Source organism: Ranitomeya variabilis, chromosome 8 (assembly GCF_051348905.1).
Source record: "Ranitomeya variabilis isolate aRanVar5 chromosome 8, aRanVar5.hap1, whole genome shotgun sequence".
Lineage (NCBI taxonomy): Eukaryota > Metazoa > Chordata > Amphibia > Anura > Dendrobatidae > Ranitomeya > Ranitomeya variabilis.
The window spans coordinates 42861319-42868791 of record NC_135239.1 but is presented as its reverse complement, the minus strand read 5'-3'; the positions used below and the strand labels follow the sequence as shown (position 1 = coordinate 42868791).

The following is a 7473-nucleotide window of genomic DNA, read 5'->3' as shown; positions in this document are numbered from 1 at the left end:
CAACTCATTTAAAGATAAAATTTGCAGCTTTGTCTAATCATTAGTGATGAGCAAATATACTCGTTACTCAAGATTTCCCGAGCACGCTCAGGTGTCCTCCGAGTATTTTTTAGTGCTCGGAGATTTAGTTTTTATTGTCGCAGCTGAATTATTTACATCTGTTAGCCAGCATAAGTACATGTGGGGATTCCCTAGCAACCAGGCAACCCCCACATGTACGTATGCTGGCGAACAGATGTAAATCATTCAGCTGCGGCAAGAAAAACTAAACCTCCGAGCACTAAAAAATACTCGGAGGACCCCCGAGCGTGCTCAGGAACTCTCGAGTAACGAGTATATTCGCTCATCACTACTAATCATTGATGATTGACTGTCTCAGACTATATAGGGACACATGGACACTGGAAGATCCTGACAGCGTGCGCAGTGCACACTGTGAGGATTCACAAGTCTGCAGTCACATAGTGTCTACAGACTTATACCCCAAGCCTGGCCAACCCCTTTAACCATAAAATCTCAGTTATAGAAGGGAAAAAGCAATTGCCTACATAGAAGCTCTGTGGTATACGCCTAGTTGGTAGAAGGGAAAATTGGCATCTTTATTACGTATGGGGAATAACTTTGGAAGGGAGAGGCACAGAAGGGAAAGAAAAACTGTTCCAAAATCAGTGACAAGGGAGAATTTGGATGAGGTACTCAGTTTAAATTAAAAAAATCCAGTAAAAGGTCAACTTTAATAAAACAGGCATGGCAGCAGAGTTGACGTAACCTCTTTATAAGTCTACAAACACAAATACACTGGCGCTCAACACTCCTTCCCACTGAAACCTGTGGGACTGATCTGTAAAAACACCCAGCTGCTGGTATCCTCAGAATATGTGCCACTTCTGAAAGACCAAATAAGAAGACTCAAAAATTATACCGCGCTTAGGTGATTAGAATATAATATAATAATATATATAATATTCTAAGTAATCACCTACGCGCGGTATCATTTTTGAGTCTCTTTATAAGTGTCCTTTATACCATAGAAACCTATGCCCTACGATATACTGCAGCATTTTTCACTGTACACTATGTAAACCTCAATATCTGACAGTATGATGACCCAGTAATAGTCAGGTAATAGCTTTTTTTCATAATGTTCATTTACAATCATCTCATTGCAGAACTTGTACAAAAATGACGTTCTGCGCACAGCAAGAACAGTCTGAAGGGCACAGGTCGTAAGTAATTCAATATACGAAACGTTATTTGTTGCAAAAAGCAAATGACTCCGTCTGATAAGGTCGTTGTTCAAGGTCAATCTGTCCGTTATAGTCGCATGAGTAATAGATGCAAAGATTGTATTTAGTTATGGCACATATTCTTCTAATAGCACAGTGCTCGGACAGTAATAATGTGATACTGTCATAAGAGGCTAAAGAGATCTACAATGATCCTCATGGTATCTACAGTACATACTGATTGCTTTGGCGTTTAAGCACTGGGCAGCTCAGTGCTAAATAATGTTACACAAGAGACCTCTTATAAAACAGGAATTAGATTTTGAGTCCCAAACGATGAGAATTCAAGGACATTATTTCTGTATCAAAAAGGAAGAAATCTAAGAATGCATAAAAACTGTAGTAAATTGTATCAAACTTTCTTTTATAGCATATCCTGTTTTTATGCATCAAATATACAAAGTATATGCAGCTTTAAAAAGTGCTTACTCTTTTTTATAGGGTTAGTCGCCATGCAATGCATATCTGGAATCTGCAGCCACTCATTAAAATCCAGACACCTACTAAAGTGGAAAAATTTACTGCAGGTGCCAAGTAGTATTATGTAGGGAATATGTAATGTATTATTGTTCTATCACATAATTAGATTAGATACGCTGGATTATCTCAACACTGGATACGTAATATGGTATCGTGTTTCCCTTTTTGTTTGCGTTCTACCAGTAAGATTCCATTCATAGTATAGGCACAGCATTGTACATAACATTTCTATGAATGAAACCTATTGTGACCCACTTCCTAACTGGATGATTGACAAGGGAACTCCTTATAATCTACATAGGCATTTTTCCAAAGCCATTTGGCAGAAACATCTGCTAACATATCCATATACTTCTTATGTGGAATAAGTGTTTGTGAAAATGGCATCTTTTGCAGTTGAATTCCCCCTGGAACCCATCTGAAAAAGCACTAAAAAAAAGCAAAAAAGAATGCACACTTGCACAGTTATGTCAAAAACAACTTGCTGTGCATATCATCCTTCTTTTGTAACTTATTTTAACTACTCTAGACTTCTAAAGCTGTGAAGCGAAGAAGCTAAAAGAAGTGAATGTTGCATTCTCCTGATGGCTTCTGCTTGGATGCCACCACTATTTTATTTATGGAGTGAAAAAAAAAGTGTTGACTGCAAAACTGCTGCAAAAGGTGTTCAAATGGGCGTCAGAAAAGAGGCTCCAGGGAAGAAAATGTAACGTGCACAGATCTTTAAACCGTGCAGATCCATAATCTCTAAAGTTTATCCACTTAAAACACCTGTCATAGAAGTTTTATATCTTTGTATTACTGCCTGTCTCCAGTACTAAGTGGTGTGCCGAGCTATTATTTCATTCTACTGTAAGAGTAGGTATTGTATCAGTTATGTTCGTGACTGGCATTCAACTTGGGGAATGCAGCCAATAATTGACAAATAGGCTACTTTCTCATGACATACTTCCAAGTTCCTGTGATGTGAATGGAATTTAGTTCCAAGATTTTTAGTGCACAAATATCAAAGTTTCAAAGCCTGTAGTCATAGAGGTTATTAATTTATTATACTGCCTCACTGTGAAAGGTTCCTCTAAAATTAAGCACTAAAGAGCAGTATGATAAGTACAAAAGAATGGCTGTTTTAATTTGCAGGAAGGAATTGACAATTGGCACGTTTGTGAGTTGACCAAACTAAATGTCATTTAACAAGTAAAGATAAATATGTGAAAACAAGCAACGATTGATGATAAGGTGGTGGAACGTTAGAAGGACATTGATTTACATGCAGCATCCACATTTTGTTAGAGTTAGAAGAACCTGGATCGTAACTAAAGTGGATGACTAAAGTGGATGTAGGTATTGCAGTCACACCAAGACCCTAGAGCCTAAGGAGGCCCAAAAGGCAGCATTTGCCCATATGAGAAGACTATTAAAGGTGTGGTCCGGCACTTAAAATATCCTTTCTTAATATCTATCTTTACACCTTAATCACCTTTGTAATTAGCTTTGTTATATAATACTATACAGTTCTCCCTATCTATCTAAACCTTAAATTTTTTTTTACTTCTCTTCCTGTGTAGTTTTGTTGGTGAAAGGAGTGTCAAACGGGATGTCACAGGAAGCTGGAGCTGCACTCACTTTCCTCTAGCGTCTACTACCCCTCTTGGAACAGGACATCAGGGGTCAGTGCTGTAGTCACTTACTACAGTTTCTTGAGTTGCCACTCTCTGAAGATGTATTGGTTCCATGGGGATAGAAACTGTGGGAAAGGTAAGTGCAGCACTGGCACTCTGCTTCTCTCTCCACCATCACAATTTCTAACTGTGAAAATGCATTGCCAGGGGGTAGAGAAAGAAGTAGTGAGTGACACCAGCACTGCCCCCAAAGCTTCAAGTAATGTCCTCAAATGAATTGCTATCAGAGGACAGAGCTGGTATCATTCACACTTTTCTATCCATCACCGCTTCCTCCTTTTCATGATTTGTCAATCTGTCTTTTCAACTTGTGTTAACCATTTCAGGTTTCCTAAGATGTGAAGCAGTTAAAAAAAATTACTGGCCCATTCTTAGGTGGGTTGAAAGTTTCTTACTAGTTTGTATATAAAAGTTTTCTTTTGTAAAAAAAAAAAAAAGACACCTATGGCAAGCAACCACAAAAGCAATGGAAAAGATGCCAAAGAAAATGCTTCAGGAAAACCACTAAAGTGTCTTCCTGTAGCATAAAATATGGGTACTCCGGCATCTAAAATACGTCATGTACACGTACCCTTAGGGCTCCTGATCTCACAATTCCCTGCAAATTGAAAGCAATTCTTGAAACACCTGTTATTCCAGTCCAGACAATTTCATCTTTCATTCATTTAAGGGCTTATGTGCACAAACATATAATGGCTCCAGACATCCTTTATAATGTACAGAGCCATTATGAGTTATTCATAGACTCTGATAACTCTCTGTTGTAGCTCTTCCCTACATTTGTATCTTGTTAGCCCTCCATGTGTGGTCATAATACAGACCTGTACAGTACTGATATTCTGCTGTGGCCATACATTACTTTATCTGCGGTTATCGTTTTCCCTTATGAATACAGCATAAACATTTTTGGTATAGCCCACACTATAATGTTTTATGGAGCATTGCTTATACAAGGGAATTTCGCTGCAATATGCTGTAATGCTGTAAGATGCAGCATCCTACAGTTCTGTTCTATGAAGCCGCTGAGACTTCAGTGTTTAATAGGGCACTGAATTAATGTCAGATGAGGCCTTTGACTTTATTACAATTAGCAATTGTTTGTTCCTCTTTCAGGTAAGGTTTATTGCTTACATTATTTTTCACGGCTTTATAACACTGAATAAGGTGTTGCATCTCTTACCGTCATAACATTTTCATTGTGTAATCAGAACCTGTCATCACACAATAGAGCACTGTCTATCTGCAGGATATTGCACATCTACATCACAGGTTCCCTGAGCCTCTATGCAAAGCAATCTGTGGGAATTAATCTTAAATGCAACAGTCATTTTGTAAAAGTCTTTATTTATTACAAGTATATCATAGTGTTTCTGATAGGTGGGGGTCTAGGTTCTGAGACCCCCACCCATTGCACGGAACACTGCTCTGAAGTGGGCTTCCATACACATTTTTATGAGAGAGCCCATTAGTGTTCCCAAACAGAATGGTACTACTTTCATGGCATAGGATGCCTCTCTTCAACCCCATCCTCCCCCCCACACATACACAGTATTATTTATCCTCCAATAGTACATTTTCCCACACACCGTATGATGACACTATGGTACATTCCCCCCCACACAGTATACGGTCCCCACAGCACTATTATATGCAGTATGATGCAGCACAACACACACACTCCGTTACACTTGCACAGTTTGATGCCCCCATAATACATTGCCCCAAACAGTATGATGCCTTCAGTCTCTCCACATACACAATATAATGCCCCCACATCCCTCACATACAGTATTATACCATCTACATCTTTTCCACACACAGCATGATACGCCATCACACAGCATTATGCCTCCACAGCCCATCCACACACAGTGTGATGCCTCCCACACTCCACTTCACACAGTATGAAGCTCCCACACTTCTGACAACACTGTATGATGCCCCTAAAGTACAGGAACATAATGACGCTGGACCTGATCTTCTCCCGACTCTGCTCAGTGCATGATTTTACTACCTCTCCTCTCTCGCTCTCTGACCACATCCTTCTTTCATTCTCTGTCAAGAGCTGTCACCTCGCTCAGGAAACCTCCACTTACCACACTTATAGGAATATATGTGCAATTAATACACAGAAACTTATGAAGACTTTGCAGTCTTCATTGACATCAATCTCCTCCCTTTCGTATTCTGACTTTGCTCTGAAACATTATAATGAAACACTGCAAAGTGCCGTAGATAAAGCTACACCTCCTACACATAGAGCAACTGTCAGACGTTGGCAACCTTGGCACATGCTGCAATCACATTTTCTCCAGTGGTGCTACAGCTGCACTGAATGTCTGTGGAGAAAATCCAATCTGGACGAAGATTTCATCCATTATGCTTAAAACATACAACTCTTCACTTCACCTCTCCAAACTTGCTTTCTTCAACTCCCTCATCACCTTACTATCCAACAATCCTAAACAACTCTTTCATACTTTTCATTCCTTCTTCAGCACAAGAGTTCAAGTCCCTGCAAGCAACCTCAGCATTGGCAATCTGGCCAATTATTTCAAAGAAAGAATTGACCATAACCGACAGGAAATTTTCTCCCAATTTCCTAACATCATGCATTCTCTTCCCTCCTGCACTTCATCTAGCTCACTTCCTGTCTTTGAACTGGTCTCGGTAGAAGAGGTTACCTCACATCCTCTTGCCCTACTGTCTGCACCAGTGACCCTATTCCCTTATATCTCTTTCAGTCCCTTTCCTGTTATGACCCCAATGGCGAGGGTCTCAGAGATATCAGCAAGTCAGCAAAGTACAAAAATCCAGCTCATAGGGCAGTGGGAACTGGGTTGACCATATATCTACTCCTAATGCCAACCCTAGAAGTAGCCGGGGAACATGCCTACGTTGGTCGCTAGATGTCTCGCGCCAGCCGGAGAGCTAACTACCCCTAGAAGAGGAAAACAAAGACCTCTCTTGCCTCCAGAGAAAGGACCCCAAAAGTAGGATACAAGCCCCCCACAAATAATAACGGTGAGGTAAGAGGAAATGACAAACACAGAGATGAACTAGGATTAGCACAGAGAGGCCCACTTACTAATAGCAGAATATAGTAAGATAACTTATATGGTCAACAAAAACCCTATCAAAAATCCACGCTGGAGATTCAAGAACCCCCGAACCGTCTAACGGCCCGGGGGGAGAACACCAGCCGCCCTAGAGCTTCCAGCAAGGTCAGGATACAGATAATATACAAGCTGGACAAAAAAAATGCAAACAATAACGAATTGCAAAAAGCAAAAAAGCAGACTTAGCTTAATCAAGCAGGAACCAGGATCAGTAGACAAGAGCACTACAGATTAGCTCTGATATCAACGTTGCCAGGCATTGAATTGAAGGTCCAGGGAGCTTATATAGCAACACCCCTGACCTAACGACCCAGGTGAGCATAAAAGGAATGACTGACAAACCCAGAGTCAAATCACTAGTAGCCACTAGAGGGAGCCAAAAAGTAAATTCACAACAGTACCCCCCCCCTTAGTGAGGGGTCACCGAACCCTCACCAAGACCACCAGGGCGATCAGGATGAGCGGCGTGAAAGGCACGAACTAAATCGGCCGCATGCACATCAGAGGCGACCACCCAGGAATTATCCTCCTGACCATAGCCCTTCCACTTGACCAGGTACTGAAGCCTCCGCCTGGAGAGACGAGAATCTAAGATCTTCTCCACCACGTACTCCAACTCGCCCTCAACCAACACCGGAGCAGGAGGCTCAGCAGAAGGAACCACAGGCACAACGTACCGCCGCAACAAGGACCTATGAAATACGTTGTGAATGGCAAACGACACCGGAAGATCCAGGCGAAAGGATACAGGATTAAGGATCTCCAATATCTTGTAAGGACCAATGAATCGAGGCTTAAATTTGGGAGAGGAGACCTTCATAGGAACAAATCAAGAAGACAGCCATACCAAATCCCCAACACGAAGTCGGGGACCCACACCGCGGCGGCGGTTGGCAAAACGCTGAGCCT

General features: G+C 41.2%; 1 long non-coding RNA gene across 2 annotated transcripts in view; it reads left to right on the top strand.

The window, feature by feature from the left end:
* Positions 1-1119: 1119 nt before the first annotated feature.
* Positions 1120-7473, top strand: part of LOC143788265 (uncharacterized) — a 28245-nt gene continuing 21891 nt past the window's right edge. Inside the window, exons 1-3 of one of the 2 annotated variants that reach the window (XR_013218586.1) lie at positions 1120-1226; positions 3332-3521; positions 3772-3820. This is a non-coding gene — a long non-coding RNA (uncharacterized LOC143788265). The remainder of the gene's footprint in view (positions 1227-3331; positions 3522-3771; positions 3821-7473) is intronic. The other variant, XR_013218587.1, reaches the window with a different exon arrangement.